Source organism: Gavia stellata, unplaced genomic scaffold (assembly GCF_030936135.1).
Source record: "Gavia stellata isolate bGavSte3 unplaced genomic scaffold, bGavSte3.hap2 HAP2_SCAFFOLD_87, whole genome shotgun sequence".
Classification (NCBI taxonomy): domain Eukaryota; kingdom Metazoa; phylum Chordata; class Aves; order Gaviiformes; family Gaviidae; genus Gavia; species Gavia stellata.
In genome coordinates this window covers 236,602-255,981 of record NW_026777117.1, presented here as the reverse complement: position 1 = coordinate 255,981, position 19,380 = coordinate 236,602, and the positions used below count along the sequence as shown (strand labels likewise).

At 49.7% G+C, this 19,380-nt stretch overlaps 1 pseudogene; it reads right to left on the bottom strand.

Moving 5' to 3' along the window:
- Nucleotides 1–19,380, bottom strand: part of LOC132321696 (hydrocephalus-inducing protein homolog) — a 124,538-nt pseudogene that overhangs the window by 46,105 nt on the left and 59,053 nt on the right.

Genomic DNA, 19,380 nt, shown 5'->3' with positions numbered 1-19,380 from the left:
TCATTAACCCAGTCTTGCCCAACCCAAGAGATGCTCATCCTCAGAAGAAGGTTATTCCTCTTCTTTTGGTCTCTCTTTCGGAGTGCGCACCAAGGGAAGCTACTTTATCTCTCCTGCCTTCCCAACCACGGTCGCCGGGTTTGCATCAAGGCTCAAGGCCAGAGGAAGCCAGGACTGCTCAAACCCCACCGTGGCAGCGGGATACTGCTGAGAGCCTGAAGAATAACTCTGCAAAACCAGTTGATCGAAACGCTAACACCAAAGTCTTCTTTCCCAAGAGTTAGGCAGTGCTTCTCAACAGCCCCTGAAGGACTGAAGCACTCGGTCCCCACTGATCATCAGCTGCAGCGAGGTGTCCCACTGTCCTTGGCTTTGAAACATTCAGCTGTAAGTGTTTACAGCAGGGCAGTAAAGAAATAAGCAGAAAGAAAGGGCAAGACACGCCCTGTGGGCATGGCCCGGGCTTCCCAAGCGTTCTCTTCCTCTGGTCTCTCACAGACCTCCCTCTACAGATGGGGCAATAAGGGCGCTGGACCCCCAATTCCATTTAAAACCACGTCCGCAGGGACCAGGCTTGCAGCAGACAAAGAGAAACGCGTGCAATGTTCCCTGGTCAGCATGAAATGCACTGGGATGTAGATGTACGGCTTCAAAGTGTCCACCAAGATGTTAGTGGCACACGGACCCCACAGTTCAGTGCTGTGTTTGGGACAACAGGCACTACTCACCCAAAACACCTCAGTATTGTAAGAGAAAAGGGTTTTTTCCTTTTTTTTTTTTTTTTTTAAATGAAAAGCAATGATGAGCTTGGAGGCCTGACATGATCCCAGTGCCTGATCCAGGTGAAGTCAGCTTGAGTTTCCATCTGTCAGGCTGGCGGCACTGAGCTCTAACAGGACACCAGCCAGCCCATGGGAGAAGAGCATCAGAAAACCAAGCAGCACTTCAAAGTCATGGAAAGCATTTTAAATAACCCCCCAAAATGAGAGTAAGACTAGCGGGAGGCCAGGGAAGCAATAACTTGCTGAGCATTCAGGGTCCCAGCAGCGTGGGTAGGCGCCCCAGCTACAATAACTCCTCAGGCTGACTGCGCCCTGCACGGAGAGCAGGTCAGGGCTGCATGCCTGCATCCCAGGATGGAGCACGCCAAAGGCATCACAATTATTCCAGGCGATGGCAAAACTAATAAACTGAGTTCCATTTCATTTATCCTCTAGAGTTGCAAGAGAAAGTCTTAAAACAAAGGCAAGATAAGGGTGGAATCACAGACTCACAGAATGATAGGGGTTAGAAGGGACCTCTGGAGATCACCTAGTCCACGCCCCCCCACCAGAGCAGGGTCATCCAGAGCAGGTTGCACAGGTATGCGTCCAGGTGAGCTTTGAATATCTCCAGACTCCACAACCTCTCTGGGCAGCTTGTTCCAGTGCTCTGCCACCCTCGAAGTAAAGAAGTTCCTCCTCACATTGAGATGGAACTTCCTATGACCAAGTTTGTGCCCGTTACCTCTCATCCTGTCACTGGGCACCACTGAAAAAAGATGCCCCATCCCCCTGGCACCCACCCCTTCAGTATTTATAAGCATTAATAAGATCCCCCTCAGTCTTCTCTTCTCCAGACTAGAAAGACCCAAGTCCCTCATCCTTTCCTCATAAGAAAGATGTTCCAGTCCCCTAATCGTCATCGTAGCCCTTTGCTGTACCCTCTCCAGCAGCTCCCTGTCCTTGAGTGGAGGAAGGTAGTCGGCACAGGCTGAACCCCGGGGCTCTGCGTCTCCAGGGAGCGCAGGCTAGGCTTTTTTCACTCCTCCTACACCTTCCACATCCATTATTACCTGCAACCTTACTCTCCAGCCTTCTGGTTTGGGACCTCATACTCTGTTAGGGAATATTCTTATCTTCCCTTTGAGGTCTGGCTAATTATCATTTTGGTTTCTGCACCCCCCGACACTGCCTGCCTGCGGAGGGGAAGCAGTGCTTGAAAACCAGGCTGAACCTCAGGGTGTCTAGCGAGACTGGAAGATGGCAAACAAAGCAAAAACCTGTCAGCAGAGCTCTACCTGCTTACCCAGAGAGACTACAGTCATTGAAACTCCATCAAATCAGCACCACATTTATTTTCATCCCAAAGGCCAGCGACGCACACAACCCCAGGCAGGTAGACAAGAGAAGACTGACCTCACTCACCACATAGGATCCCACCAACCCTCTGCTGTTGTCCCTGCATCCTGCATGTAGCCTCAGTGGAGCCTCAGAGGCATCCACTGCGCTGCCATCAGCCAAGGGCTACCCAGCCAACATGTTCATGCCAAGCTGGTGGGTGTTAAGTCTTCATGGACGTTAATGTACAACTTTTCCTCTGATTCATGCTGACACAGGGTAGCTCGCTTGAAAAGGAGACCTGATAGCTCTGCTCCAGAGGTGAATCTGCAAGTCTGCTATCTGACAAAGCTCATTTATCAAAGCTTGGCAACAAGCCGGGCAGTAAAGTGTACCCAAGAAACTATTACTGAGGAATAACGATAGGCTGTCTCGACGGAGCCAGACTTTGAATTTCCCAGGGTGACCCAGCGCAGACCCACCAAGCCCTACCAGGCCAACAGCCCACTCCGGAGGAGCAGGATTTGCATCGCGTCCTCATTCTTTCAGTCAGCGTTTGGTGCAGGTCCGAGGGGCAGCACAGTGCATTGCTGAACAGGAGACCTGCTGGGACCGAAAGGCTCTGCCGGGCCACATTCACTCAGGTTTCTAGGTCAGCTTCTGCCTACACCCAGCCAGGCTGTGTCCCAGAAACAGGAAATCTCGTGGAGCCATGCTGAAGAACTCCATCACTTTGGAGACCAAGATCTAACTTCTGATGACACCCCTGCTACTTGCTTCTCCCTGAATGCTCTGGAAAACGATGCAATAGCTGTACACACTGGATAGACAAAGACTGTGGCTATTTTAATCCCTGTAGAAGCTTGCACTATCGGACATCAGAGTCCCTGAGTGCTAGGCAAGGGTAGGGATCAATCACTTAATCAAGAAGTTCAATGCTAAGATCATTAGCTTCTCGCAGGACAGATTTCCATTGTGAATAAGAGCTGCCAAAATTTGATGACAATGGACACCAGCGTGCATCTGAGACGGATGGATGGATGGAAGGATGGCTGGCTGCCCTAAGGGATGACAGAGAAGCCACCACACTCCGTTCTCTTGGAGCTACTTAAAGCGAGTTAATTAAAGGGGTCTGGTCATTCTGGCCTTGCACAAGCGAAAGAGGAAGCAGAACTCAGTATTAAAAATGCAGCTGTACTTTACCAAGCCATAGCTCTAGGGAGAGAGCGTTCCCACCACGTCAGGCTGACCCATCGCTCCTCGTGGAGGTTGCACATGATGGGGAAATAAAACCCCATCCTACATCAGTTGTGCGGAGAGCCTTGTCCCAGGTGTTTTCGCAGTCCTGAGGTGGGGGACCCCACCTTCTTCGTTTCCAAGCTCCTCTTTAGCCGCACAAACTGCCAGTGGCAGAAAACAGCACAAAAGCACCCCGAGCCCCAGCACGAGGTGGAGATCAGAGCGCGAGGCTGGCTAGGTGCTCCCACCAACAACCAGCCTCCTCCCGGCACCTCAGCACCAGCATCTCCTCGGCAAAAGCATGGGACCACCTTGGTTTAGCCTCTGCCCCAGCGCACCATCAAAGGGATGCTTTATGAAAGCAAGAGGCAGAGCCTTTAAAGCCAGTAAAAATATAAAAACTAAAGCATGGCACTCACTGCCACTGACAACGCAGCCTAATTTGTCACACTTGGTTCAGCTAATAGCAGACTGGTGAGGGAGCTAATGAAGCCTGTCTCCACCTTTGGCCCCTGCCCACAGCTCACCCCTCCAGACCCCATCTGCCCTCCCCACTGAGCTGGGGAGACCAGTGCCACCGCTCCGCACATCGGGGTTCGCCAGCCAGGACTCGGGCATGGCTTGACCACCTGCTGCCCAGCACAACATTTAGTAACCAAACTCCTCCCACTTTTCCTTTGGGAAAAGCACTCCGCTGAGTCACTCTGGCTTGTAGGAACATAATTGCCTTGAAGACTTCTACCCTTCTTTAATTCAGTTGGCCAACGGGTGCAGCGCAATACAACGAGCTTAGTTTCCCTAGACGAGCAGAACAACAACTTCTTCAATTACTGAAATACAGCAATTTTGAAAGGGCATGAACTCATGTGAGATACCTGACATGATAAAAAACCCTCTTCCCTGTGGCCAGGTTTCAGGCACCTTTTCCAAGGTCTCCTCCAAACCTCTGCTCCCCTAAAAGCCACATGCCCTGGACCTAAGCCTGTGCAACCCTGGCAGGGACACGGCCCTCCACCTTCCTCAGGTTTTCATACAACTGGTCGCCAGCACAAGACCAGACCCTCCTGGCCCTGACCCCGTTCATGACCGATGGCGTGAGTTTCCAGGCATGGTCCAGCTCTGGCATGACCAAGCTGGGTGGAAATCAGCAAATCGGTGCTGCTGTATTAGCAAAACACAGCCTTTAAAAACCAAACCAATGGTTTAAGTCTAAAGGTGAGCTTTCAGAGCACCACGAGGCTCTCCTCCCTCATTACAAGGCACCAGGAAACCACCGTTTGCCTCCCTGTGGTAGCACATAACACACCCAGCACGGTGGTTATGCAGGCAGAAGAAAGCTGCCGCTGATTAACAAAAATTACACCCTAAGCCTGTCTTCTCTTTCCTGATCACACAGGCGTGATATGCAGCTGCCTTCTGTGATGCCGAGAGACGTCATTCTTAGCAGCCGAATAAAAGATGCCTGAGAAGACAGAGTGACAACAAACAAGTAGGAAATGATCAAAGAAAGATGCTTTTTCCTCTCTGCCTTTCTGCAGGGAGAGCAAACACTTCCATTAATCAATACAACTCTTCTGCACTTGTCAATATGGCAAAAACCAGACACTTAGGGAAACAGGAAAAAAGATGACAGCGGCGGCAAGGAGGAGAAACAGCCACTTTTTTCAGCAGGTCGCATCAGCCCCCAGCTAAGCTGCAGCAGCTCCTTCATGTTGACCTACTCCTCCAGTCTTTTTTACCACGAAAAAGGCAAATCCTCTCCTTGCTGGATCCAGAGGATGCTCTAACGGGGATACCTGGCAGCTGGGAAAGCAATCTGACAAGGAGAAGTACAGACAGACACAAGATTCAGTGGATGAGCAGGGGATGACACGCTGGCCCCAAGGGTCACAGCCCTGCAGCTACCCTGGCAAGCAGGGATAAGCCAACAGAGGACTAGGGTATGAAGTTCCTACACCCCACTACAAACCCCAAAAGCCCCATCGCAATGCACAGCTTTGGAGGTTTTTTTATTTCCTTCCTTCTAGTGGCAGAGATGCTCAGTGCTGTTCACCGCAACTCATCCGACGGAGAGAAGAGGGGTACAGGGAAGCCTGTGCACGAGGGGTACTCCAGGTAATTCCTTAAGTCGCTATCCCGGAGTGAAGTTATCCACAAAAAACATCTCTGCTTGCTCAGATAATGCTCTTTTCTCCCATAAAGCAAGAAGAAAGCTCGACTTGACAGGAACAGCAATTTGCACGTGATGGTTAAGGACAGCACCATGGCCATCTGCATTACAGCATTTTCCTTTTCTGTTCTGAACAAGACACCAGCCTTTTATTTGCCCTGTTGCTGCCCCTTAATCTAATCTCATTCAGTTTGTTGAACTGCCAGTCAGCGTGCTGTAATGTTGTTGTGAAAAATTCAATCAATAGCTCTTTCTTTCGAGTGGGGAATTGTGATCTAGAAGCCTGACTGCAAAGAGCCACGGTTTCAAGATTAGCCATCAAACGGGAGACAGGGGTATCACAGCTCGCTGTCCTGCGGCAATCTCCAAGCAGGAAATCAAAGCAGCAGCTTTGGCATCTTAGAGAACATAAGACTTGGGTTCAGGGGCACAAGTGAATGAAGGATGCCCAAGCTAGGCTAAAGGACAGCCGGAGCCAGTTCTGCTCTCAGATGTACATGTGCGGGTCACCCGGACACCCGACCGCATCTCAAATTTTATCTCCAAAATTATTCAGTCCTCTCTTCTTCCCATCAATAAACTGCCAGGCAGCCTAAGACAGCAGCAAAGGGCAAAACTTCAATCCAGGCAACAAAACAGCACCAAAGTAGGCAGCTGCTGGGGGCAAGGGAGGAGCTGGAGCACACCTCGCCTGCCGCAGTGCTGCTCCCATCAGGCAGGCTCAGCATCACCGTCTTGAAGAGCCTGAAGAGCCCTTGATGAAATGCCTGATCCAGCAGGTTCCTGGGACCTGCCTCCTTGAACACCTCCAGGATAGCAGCAGCTATCCTGAGAAGCCAAGATGCTCACCATGGGGTAACTCCATGCTGGGGAGTCAGCAGAGGGGCTATGAAACAGCAGAGGCCATCTTTACTGCAGGAAAAGAAACCATCCCTGAACCACCTCATATTACCATTCTAGTTATTGATTAGCACAATATTTGCAGAGATCGCCGGGAAGCAGGATGGGATTTATTGCCCAATCCCATCAATTAGGGCACTGAGGCAATGGAGAGGCAGATATACACCTGCAAGCCCCCTGGGTGCACTGCAAGCTGCCCAGGGGAGGGACGGAAGGCATCACACCCCGACGGCAGTACCTAAACAGAGTCTTGGGTACAAGCATGCAAACCCCATCATTTATACACCAGTACCACCCATCCGAGGTGGCTTGCTCTCTGCAAAGATGGAAAGCAGATTTTCATTGTGGAGCCAAAGAAAGCTGCCCTGGGAATCCCCCACTTTGAGGTTACATTTATGCTCCTGGGCACAGAAACTGGAGTGCAACAGCTGGAAAAGCAGCAAGAGGGAAATTCAGCCTGGGTTAACCAGCCCCAGAACTCCAACCCACCACAGAGAAGCACAAACCCCCTCCAAACCCTGTTTTCCTGCCCTGATCCCCCCTCCAGTGGGGAGCACATCCTACCCAGCCTCAGCACCCGAGCCCTTCCCGGCTGCATCAGCCCTGCTCCCCCTGCCAGGGAAGCAGCCAAGCTCTCCTCCTGCTACTCAGCTTGTCACACTAGGCAGCCTCCATGAATTAAATAACCTTCTTCTGCAGCTAGTCTCCAGAGATGCTCTGCAACGCTACAGAGTCCACAGACTCCGTCGCTACACCACCCTTACAAGCATATTTTTGTGCAACAACCCAGCTGGGGTGACCCCCCGTAAGTGTGAAACTCGCCTCACCACCAGCAGTTGGAGGACAGACCTCACACCCTAGTCTCTATCATTAACAGGAGGTTGAGGCAAAGGAGATGCAGACGGAACAGGGAAACCACAGGGCAACCCATGCCCTTTCAGGAGCAAAGGGTCACAGGGTTCCCTTCATCTCCTAGAGCTCCAAAAGCATGACTCTCCGAGCTAAATACCTTCCACAAAATAAAGGGAGAACTTGTAAAAATGACCCAGACTCATTTCTGCTCAAACATCTATACAAACTCTCTATTTTACTGAGGGGTGCCGCAGCTAAAACCACCCCCAGAACCAGGCTCCTCTTGCCGCATTGTGATGGAATATCTTGCTTTCTCTCTCGGAGAGCGATACGGAAATGTTGTGCATAAAAATCAAGTCGCGGGCTGTTATGGACCAGTCATTTTTGTTGGGAAATAGCCCCACAGATACTTACCATCTCTACCCAGAAGGATGCAGGGATGACAGTCTGATTGGAGAGGTGGAGAGTTCAGGAAGCGTCTTGCAGAACCTGGGCACTGCCGAAATTTATCTTACTTGGATGCACGTAGACAACTGGTCCTTCTCCAATGCTCACTAGATGGATTTTCTGCTCCAGGAGGCAGGTAGGAAAGATCAGAAAGAACAAGGAAAGTTTAAAAAGATTAGACAGCTCTAAGGGTACTCCTAGACTGAGGGATAATTACGGTGCTTTGAAGTTTTCAGTGTTGCAAGACTGAAACAGAAAGCCTGGAGCAAGTGTGGGATCTGGAGGGATCCCATCTGAAAGCCACAAGCTCCCGTTATCAGGGGATAAAGAAACCCAGTTTCCCATGCTTGCTCTTTCACACCTCCTCCACACTGTTAGCTCTCCTTCCGCTACCCTGTGCCTGCTCACTCTTGCCCCAAACCACCCTCCCTGACTCCTGCTACTGCACAGCCCCACTTGGAGAGTGACTTTGTTAACATTCCCAAAGCGACACTGATGAAAACCAGCCCAAGTCAGAAGCAAAGCAGGCTCTTCAGAGTACGGATCACACAATCACTGAGGTTAGAAAAGACCTGTAAGATCATCAAGTCCAACCATCAACCCAACACCACCATGCCCACTAAACCATGTCCCACAATGCCACGTCTACATGTTTTTTGAACACCTCCAGTGATGGTGACTCCACCACCTCCCTGGGCAGCCTGTTCCAGTGCCTCACCACTCTCTCAGGAAAGAAGTTTTTCCTAATAGCCAGCCTGAACCTCCCCTGGCGCAACTTGAGGCCATTTCCTCTTGTCCCATCACTTGTCACTTGGGAGAAGAGACCAACACCCACCTCCCCACAACCCCCTTTCAGGTCATTGTAGAGAGCAATGAGGTCTCCCCTCAGCCCCCTCTTCTCCGGACTGAACAACCACAGCTCCCTCAGCCGCTCCTCACCAGACTTGTGCTCCAGACCCCTCACCAGCTTCGTCGCCCTTCTCTGGACACGCTGCAGCACCTCAAGGTCCTTCTGGTTGTGAGGGGCCCAAAACTGAACACAGCATTCGAGGTGCGGCCTCACCAGCGCCGAGTACAGGGACACGATCACCTCCCTACTCCCGCTGACCACACTGTTTCTGATACAGGCCAGGATGCCGTTGGCCTTCTTGGCCACCTGGGCACACTGCTGGCTCATATTCAGCCGGCTGTTGATCAACACCCCCGGGTCCTTTTCTGCGGGGCAGCTTTCCAGCCACTCGTCCCCAAGCCTGGAGCGTTGCATGGGGTTGTTGTGACCCAAGTGCAGGACCCGGCACTTGGCCTTGTTGAACCTCATACAACTGGCCTCAGCCCATCGATCCAGCCTGTCCAAAAGTATCATGCAAGTCAGTTGCCTCTGACTTGTGCTTATGTGTATTCCTGGTATTATATGAATAACAGACATTAATTATTAATTGCATCATTCAAGCAGTATTTTTTCTTTTGACAGTCCGAGACCCCAAAGTTTTCTTCTTGCCGAACTGCACAGACTATTGGAGGAGGAATACGGATCTCTTTGCTAAACCACCTTCTCACATCATTAAAAATGGGAATTTATCCAGTCTGGCTGGATTTCATCGGTTCCAAACACCCCAACTCTTAAACAGCATCTGAACGCATAAAACTCCCAACACTGACAAGCTGCTGTATGATTCACTGGAGGGCACAGACTATGATTTAACCACAAAAGAAACCAGACTGATGTAAAACCTTTAATGATGTCTGACTCAAGGAAATGGCATTGGCAGCTGTCAGAATCGCTAGTCCAACTCAGCCAGAAGGAACAGCATCCAGAAAACGCTCATCCTTTGATAGAACACTATTGCGTGCAAGTAAGAGCCAAAAATCACATACCAAGGCTGGTACCTCAAAAATAAGGGACCTGAAGCTACACATGATGCTGGACCTTTTATCCCTCTGGGAGAAGGGAGGGACGGAGAGCTGCACTCTGGGCAATGCTGCCCAAAGCTCCCAGGAAGAAGGAGCTGGAGGGAAGAGCTGTGCCTTGCCAGCTGGCCTTGCTTCCACGTGACAGCAGGACATAAGCAGCAAAGGCAGAGCAGAACCCTTTGGAGATGGGCAGAGTAACATCTGGGGGATGCCCAGGCTAGCTGGCTTCAATTAGAGTGTCTACTAACACCACATATCCTTGCCAAGGAACGGGCTTATAAAAAAACCCCCTTCATCTACAGTTGTCTTAAAAGGGATGAGAAAAAACCCCCGTTCAACAGTGTTACAGGCAACATGGCACATGGGGAAAGGCAGTAAAAGGAGACAGCAACTTTGCCATCAGTCATATTGCCACACATACACACCCCCCCCTCCAGCAGCACTCCTGGCTTTGTCGATGGGTATGTAATGTCACATCTGATCATTTAGGAAAGAAGAGCGTCCGTCCCTGGCAGACAGCCACGGTTTGAGTGACTGCTTCATTCTGATAGAAACCAGCTGCCAAATGCCCTGCACGTGGCACACGAGGCTGCCTTGCCACTGTGACCCCAGAGCTGGGGTTTTACCAGCTCCTTAATGCAGGACATCACCTCCAGTGATGGTGACTCCAACCAAAAAAAAAAAATAAGGTGTTCAAGGAACATGTGGACGTGGCATTGCGGGACATGGTTTAGTGGGCATGGTGGTGTTGGGTTGATGGTTGGACTTGATGATCTTTCAGGTCTTTTCCATCCTCAGTGATTCTGCGAGATTACATACACCAAATGGAAGCTGGCATGCAGTCACTGACAAAGAAAATACCAGGCCACAGACCTGTGGAGGGACCCTACACAACCTGGACGAAAGATCTGTATGATATTTCACCTAAAGACTCGGTATCAATACCAAACGGCCTAACCTAAGATAAAAAGAGCAAGCTTAAATTTTGCTTTATTGGAATACATTGCAGCAATTCCCCTGAGGTCAGATTCGCATGATATGATCTACACGGGCAGGATTTGCCACCAGTGCAGGGTGTATAACAAGATGGTTAGCTGTTCTGCTAGCTCAGAAAGCTCTGGACCAAGGAATGACTGAAACAACACCCAAACTATAGGGCAGTCCTATAGAAAATGCAAAGAACCTCACCTAACGGCCAGAAACTCAGGTCTGTGCTGCCAACATACCCAGCGAGGTTCCTAACAGCACTCGCTGGGTGCTAGAAGCAACCGAGCATAAATGCTGCACATTAAAGTTCAACTTAATGGGTGCACGCACTCGCTCAAGCTCATGCTGGTCATTTCTTTAGGGACAGCTAGGATTCTCCAGCTGAAATGCTCGCCCTTTGGGCCAAAAATTGACATATTCCTCTCCAAACAAAAACAATTAAGGTAAAGTTTGAAACTATACATGGTTTAGCCCAAGGGTAAAAGCTTTGTAAGAACACTGTAGGTTAAACAAGCTAACAGTTAAACAGCCAGCTTATTCTAGGGGGGAGAAACCCTCCTTTTTAAGGGAAGCATGCCTTCTATTTACGAGCAATTGTTTTGTCAAACTTCAGACTTCCCTGCCAAGCCTGCATTGCCCAGCCTTCCTGTTGACTGGTTTACATGGCACATCCACAACAGCCTGGGTTGAGAGGTTCAGTGGCATCCAGGGGCTTCAGCAGCATCATTTCCATTCCTTTTAATGAAAGTTTAAATCCCTCAGCTACTTTCAAAATGTCAGCCTTCCTTTCTGTTACAGAAAGCTTCAGGTTCCCAGCAATCCTCTGACATCCTCTTTCATGCTCAGAGAGGTGACAAGACATTTTAAAACAGCTGCTTCAAAAGTTAATACCATTTTCAATTAAAGATTAATTAACTAAATTTGCTGTAGATTTCAGCTAGATGAAGCCAGGACACTACACACAATGTTCTCTTGCCTACATTTTGTTGTCGCTGCTGTCGCGTATGCCTGAATGCAAACATCTTTTAGGAGGCTTTAATCGAGGAATGCTTTGCCTCATCCATTTCCAAGCTTGGTAGAAAAAACTCCCTGTGCTCCAGATGCAAATGGTGCTGAGACTCACGTGTCTGTGGCTGGGACTTTTGGCAAAGAGATTTGATGGATATTTCTCAGACACGATGGGCCTGACTTCAGAAAAGCTGAAATCCAGCTCTGCACAAAACATCACTTCAGCATGGTTTCTTACATGCTCGCTTTAGCAGGATGCGGGGAGGTCCCTGTGCGCTCCTGAACTAGAGTCCTAATGACACAGCAGTTGCTGCTCATCTAATATCACAGCAGAGTGTGAGACCCAGGGATTGGGCTGGGTTTCAGACTGGGCTTGTTATCCCATCTCACATATCCGTAATGAAACACGGTGTCAGACACTTAGATTACCACCTAAGAGAATACCATCCTTCCTCTTCTCTAGGCATTAGCCGTTGCTCATGCCATGAATCCCTTCTTTCCTTGTCCACACCAGCCATATATTACAAGTTCTTGTTTTCCCAGGAAGAATCCCTGTACACTTTACGCCCCACCAAGACGAGTCGCACAAAGGCACACATCTCCCCTAGCACTCACCAGTGGGGATCCTTTGCTCCCAAAGACCGCAACGTGAGCTACTCTTTCCTTCTCTCCCGTCACCTGGGCTTCCAGCATAACCGGGACCTCCACCAAGCTGTGAGGCTGGATAATCCCACACGGCACAGGGCTGGAGTACCACACAGGAGCATCCTTCTTGTGTTCCTGTAAGGCACAGAATCAAACCCAACATTAAAGCTTCCTCAGAGGTCACTCTGAACTCCTTGACATCTACCACAACGATAATTTCCACATATTTTTAAAAAAATCCCTAGGAGAAAGCAGAAAGGCACAAAAACAGATGCAAGACTAGTATGGGCTTAGCGTCCTCAGGGGGTCCAAGAGCTGCTGCAGGCACAAACACCCGCTCCTGTGCTGGCAGCCTCCTTGCAGCAGCCTTTCATGACCCTCTAAGTCCTCCTATGTGAATGCAGCCCGAAAACTAGACTATAAACTGCTTCCCAAAGTTTCTATTCGGGCAGGTTCCTGTTCTCAGCAAACCTTTAGGTTTGAATATAAACCAGCAAGGTCTTAGCCAAAACTCTTTTTTTTCCTAATAAACTCCTTGATAACATTTGAGGGCAGGAGGCGGATGCGATGACAAACTTGAGGAAGAACCATGTAGCAGCCTGGAATATTGCTGTCGTTCACAAGGGTTAGTATCTGCCGGTAAGGGAATTTCAGAAAGCACCGTCCAAATGTCACGACTGGGTTGAGCACTCGCAGCCGAGGAACTATGCATCTAGGCAGAGAGATGACCAAAAGGGAATCAGAGATCCTGAGAGAATGTAGAATTTCTTTACTCCCCAAATAGCACGAAATAGACCATAGCACGTGTCACTGCCAAATGGATGTTTAATACCCCTACAGCAATAAATTGCCTTTAATTTCTTTTTATACAACAACCTCTTATAAAAGGAGGAGCAAACCCTGAGTCTCAGCATTGTAGGGGCTGCGAAGTGCCCAGGCAGAGCACCGTGCCCTGTCCCAGAGATATCTGATGGGTACCTTCACCCCAGGAGGCTTGCGAAGACACATTGCACCCTCCTGACACTCCCAGCAAGGCATGAGCTCCAGGGGAGCCTTCCCACCCATGACCAGGGCTCACCAAGCCTCAGGGAACACAAGACCCCAGTATCTCAGTAAAAATGACTCCTCTCCCATACCACTCTTGCCCTGCCTGAAAACTCAGCCATTTACCCCAGCAACAGAGGGCACAAGCCACCACCTGCCCCATGCAGCGAGTGGTCACCCTTTCCCCATGTCTGTAGCTACCTTGCTCTGCAGCCCCCATGGGGCCATACACTGTCTGCTCCCATTTGCACTCATTTTACAGAATTGCAGCCCAGGCACTGACTGGACGACTCTGCCTCTTGCAATTAAACTGACACCCACTGCAGGACAACAGCATCGAATCCGGCTGCAGCAAGAAAAAATTTTGGCTTAAGTCCGGGAACATTAATGCTCAAAAGAACCAGAGGAAAGAAGAGAAACCTGAGCTCCCAGAATCACTGAGGTTAGAAAAGACCTGTAAGATCATCAAGTCCAACCATCAACCCAACACCACCATGCCCACTAAACCATATCCCACAATGCCACGTCTACATGTTTTTTGAACACCTCCAGTGATGGTGACTCCACCACCTCCCTAGGCAGCCTGTTCCAGTGCCTCACCAGTCTCTCAGGAAAGAAGTTTTTCCTAATAGCCAGCCTGAACCTCCCCTGGCGCAACTTGAGGCCATTTCCTCTTGTCCCATCACTTGTCACTTGGGAGAAGAGACCAACACCCACCTCCCCACAACCCCCTTTCAGGTCGTTGTAGAGAGCAATGAGGTCTCCCCTCAGCCCCCTCTTCTCCGGACTGAACAACCACAGCTCCCTCAGCCGCTCCTCACCAGACTTGTGCTCCAGACCCCTCACCAGCTTCGTCGCCCTTCTCTGGACACGCTGCAGCACCTCAAGGTCCTTCTGGTTGTGAGGGGCCCAAAACTGAACACAGCATTCGAGGTGCGGCCTCACCAGCGCCGAGTACAGGGACACGATCACCTCCCTACTCCCGCTGACCACACTGTTTCTGATACAGGCCAGGATGCCGTTGGCCTTCTTGGCCACCTGGGCACACTGCTGGCTCATATTCAGCCGGCTGTTGATCAACACCCCCGGGTCCTTTTCTGCGGGGCAGCTTTCCAGCCACTCGTCCCCAAGCCTGTAGCATTGCATGGGGTTGTTGTGACCCAAGTGCATGACCCGGCACTTGGCCTTATTGAACTTCATCTGGTTGGCCTCAGCCCATGGATCCAGCCAGTCCAGATCCCTCTGCAGAGCCTTCCTACCCTCCAGCAGATCAACGGTCCTGCCCAACTTGCTGTCATCTGCAAACTTACTGAGGGAGCACTCGATCCCCTCATCCAGATCATTAATAAAGATATTAAACAAGACCAGCCCCAAAACTGAGCCCTGGGGGACTCCACTTGTGACCGGCCACCAACTGGATTTGACTCCGTTCACCACGACACTCTGGGCTCAGTCGATACCTGGCTGTGAGAGGCAATGACAACACCTCTTTGCCAACATCATCCACGTCCACCACCAGTGCCAGCTCATATCTCTTCATGGTGTTGGAACACAGGGTGACCTGGCAGAAGAGAAGACCATCAAATACTTCATCGCTCCCAAAAGCCATTGTCCATGTGTGGTGTCCTCCGGTTCTCCTTCCACAGTAAGGAAAGGGAGGATTTTGCCCTAATTCTTCTGCTGGTCCATGTACAGAGCACAGGCTCTGCGAGTAATAAAAGTCTTCTGACAAGATCTGCTTTCTTAAATACACTGTGCAGTTAGCAGGGTATATGCAAGGTAAATTAAAGAACAATTAGACTAATGCTCTACTCACCATTGTATTAAAATTAAGGGACCAATTTGTAATCTTGACTACAATAGCATAAATCCAGAGGAAATCTGTTGACTTTAACAGAATGAGTTCAGCTTTATGGGGGGAAGGTGAGAGCAAAACGTGGCCCAGCAGATGCTGTGCAGTTCGCAGCTGCCAGAGCTTTTTCAGTCCCCATTGGAGATCGCTGCAGTGAATACAGCTCCTTCTGCTCAACAGGACAGGAGAAATAAGACCAGGAAGAAAGGCAAACTGCTTTATACAATGACATCTCTCTTTTTAACAGCCACCTTCTGTTCTCATTCTTCCTCTGCCCACTTTAAATCAAAGAAATCGCTCTAAGCAGCTCTCAAAAACACAGGAGTGGCTTCTGTACTTGACTATATGGTACAAGACCTTCCGCTTAGGATTCTGGAAACAAAACGATGCTCCTTCTGAAACATCCCAGAGTAACCCAGCCAACAAAAGCCTAACACTAATGCATATATCTTACTCGCATTATGCTAGCAGCACTAAAGCCCTCTCATACATCAGTGAAGCTTCAGCTCCACCTGCTGAAGCACGTATGGCCGGACTCTTCCCATACCTGGATATCCACGACCCCCTGGGAGCAGATGGTCCCTCTGCACGGTGTTATGGTAAATTCAGTTGGCTTGACATAACCCTGGGCTCCCCTTCTCCAGGATGGCGGAGCGTTGTCCGACATTTGAACAAAACTGCTAACGCTGGGCTCTCCTGAGCCGTCCCCAGGAATGCGAAGGGTGAAAGTCATGGGCACCAAGGAGGTGTTAGTGAGGCGACACGATAAGGTGCAAGGAAAGCCTAGGAAAAAGACACAAATATGAATTTATGCGCAAATTATCCCGTGATTCCTGGTGTGAGTATCCTGTTATGATAAAACTGCACCTGGAGTTTAGCTCTTTTCAATCTGAATTAGAGCTAATTGAGAAGCTAAGCAAGGAATTAGTCGTCACTTAAGCTCCCTTTTATGCTGATCAGAATTTCGTCTCTCTAACTGAAGACTGTTCTCACATGCCCCAAAAGCAGCACCAATTATTTCTCACTTACGAGCGTGCATCCAGACAGACCGTTGATTCTGAAAATTCAGTCTATAAAATTCCCTGTTAACTTTGCGAACACTCCCACAGTTTTCAATATATAAAAGCAGTGTATTGTCATCGAGGAGAAGCTCCAGTAAGAGAAAGGATGGATGCAGTTGGGTACCACAGCACGATGCAAAGCACTCTAATGCAGTTTCTCTAGGCAGCACCCTTAAGGCAACTCCTGTTTTGGGGTAACCAGACTCAGCTCATGACACCCTGCAGCCCACTTCACAGGAGGCAAGCCTGATGCTTGCTTAGAAATTAGCAGGAACCGTGTCTCACCTTACCTAACAAATGGGGACATCACATCCACGCTGCACACTGGCTTTGGTTACTGCCCGCAAAGGTTTACATCACTTTAGCTTGGATACTTGCTTTCCATAATGGAAAACCAGTGATACAACCACACCTGGTGGGAATGTGCTGCAGAGACAGGACATCAGCCTACAACCTGCTCTGGAGTGGACATCGGGCTTGGCTGGCCAGCTCTGTGAGAAGGAGACATCTCCCATGGCCTGCTTACCAAGCATTACTGGAATACAGGTGGGGAGGAAAACCATCTGCAGACACAGCAGATCGTTCATCCATGCCCACCAACAGTGACCACTGCCCACCTCCAGCAATTACTCCAGCAAACAAAAAGGACAAACACAGACTTCACAATCCCAAAGGAGACCAAAGTCTCCAGGGGCAGACAACAGCCAGCAGCAGAGCTAAAAGAAGCAAAATACAATAGCTGCCTTCAGCTCAAAAGGCGTTATTAATGAAATCAGATTAAAAGGATGAATCTCCTATTACATAACCAGATTTCCGCCTGGTGCGTTTCTTGTTTTATTTATTCAAAAGGAAATAAAGAAGTGGCAGAGTGGTGCTGTAGGGAGGGGAGGAAGCAGCTCAGGGAAGGTAATGAGTTTTCTTAGAAAGTCCATGAACAGCATGAAAACACAGAGGCATCCTGGGTGCAGAATGATAATGGCCCTTCAGTCAATCCACAATTGATTTCACATTTCAACTTCAGAGCATCTCAGTAAAAAGCCTTTTGTGAGACAGAGATAGAGAACCAGAATCTGCATTTCAGTGGAGATGCTCTGGATGCTCAGCCACCGGATCCATCAGCAGAGCTGGGCTTTCGGCAGGGAAGGAGGAGCCCAGATCTCGGAGGACATCAGTGCCCGATGCCGAGCTATTACTTGGGCATATTACCTGGGAGGTGAGAACGAGGTGCCCTCACAGCGCTAATTAACATCTCACACTAAAGGTCAGGTGGGAAATGGTGTCCTTGCCTTGCAACACGCACATTGACCCAGAGCAGCTACAGGCTAGGACGTGGCTTCAACTCCCTTCTCCTGCAGTCCCATCCCCTGGGACCTTCTGGCACAAGGATTTTCACAGCCATTCTGCTGCCAAGCATTGGGAGCTTGGGGCTGAACAGACTATGAGGGACATCAGAAAATACTGACTTTCTGTTCTTTTAGTCCTATCTGATCTCACGATGGCACAATACTGCCTAAGCAACCAGCAGCCCTGGTTTTAACACCTGGAAGGCTGCTATGGAGGAACACAAATGACACGCTCTTATGTGAAGTGCTCTGTTTTGGTAACGCACAGACCTCTCAACCTATGCTCCAAGCCCAGGGCACACTCACCGAAGGAGACGTCACCAAAGCAGAGGGAAGGTACACTGAAATGAAAAGTTGGTCCGATGACACAGCCCCTGTGAGAACAAAGACAGGCAGAGAAGGCATTGGTTTGGTTAAAGAGAAATGCAAAGTGTTCAGCTTTCATTACCGCCCGGAGGGATAAATGCTGGTCTCAGAACTCCAGTGGGTTTCAAATCAACCCGTCGCCCTTCTGCTCAGCATGGCATCCATGTGGACAGGAGACAGCCAAAGCAAAGTGGTCAGCAGCTGATAGCTGCTGATGTGCCTTAGGGCACCATGTCAGGCAGGGTATGCCCCCAAGTTGCTGCTAGCCTGATGAAGGACCCTGAACAAGCAATGGCTCCATGCCTCAGTTTCCCCATCTGTAACGTGCTGACACAGAGGTCTCCACGCAAAAGTGGACCCATTGTACTAACTTTTCCAGCTGCAGGTTCTCTGCTTTGGTATTTCTTTGCTGGAACTGGTATTCCCATGGAGTGTATGAACATCTTGTCCTCAGAGCATCTTGATCCACACAATCATTAGGCATGCAGGATTTTGAGGCATGAAGCCAGAGGAGAGCCCAGACACCCACTGACACAAGAGCAACAACAGTTCTACACAGCAGACAGTTGAATCTTGGGGGAAAGGATCAGCTTGTCACCAGTGCACCAGCTGACACATCCAAGAGCCACACACGTCTCCAACCACTGAACACAGGTGTCCTGAACCCACCATACCCATCCTTAAATTCAGCAGCCAGGCTCCAAACTCCAAAAACTCAGCAAAATCCACCAAAATCAGCACTTGGAGCTGCACAACATTCATTAATTTATTTCATGGCTGATGCCAATCAATGCCAGCTCTGCCTCTTAGTTAAAAATCAAGGACCACAGTGAACGCTGCCTTCTAGTTTTAATCACAGGACTGCCACTGGCTCTGTTCGGCACATCAACAGACCCCAGCATCCCGCAGGAGGCACCTGCGTTCATCCGTGGTGGCCCATTTCCAGCATCCCTTTCTAAACACCAAAGAAACAAGCATTCAGGACCCTGTAAGGTTGGGTTCCAAGTAAGGAAGAATCACCTATGGTTTGGGCATCTTCTGATTGCATAGTCAAAAAGCACTCAAAACCTGACTTTCAGGAGTTTCAATCCAATACTAATTCTCAATTCTTGGAGCTGAAGCAGTTCCTGAGACTAAGTCAGGTAGCAAATCCCTGCTGCTGATGAAGTTCCCTCTCCAAGGACCTCACATAATCAGACCTAACCGCCCAAGCCCTAACACCTTGCTTTGGACACAGCAAAGGGAACAGGCATGTTTTCCCTCACAGCACTTGCCATGAGACGATGGAAAACTACCTCCAAACCAACCATGACTGGGCATCACGTTGGGAAACTGCCAAGGATGAGCCTTGCCAGGCAAGTGGAGAAATGACTGCCATTTCTGCTGAGTGTGCCGTATCTGGGCTCAAGTGAGTTAACCTGAATGACTGCTAGAAGGCTCGGGCAAGGAGCCAACC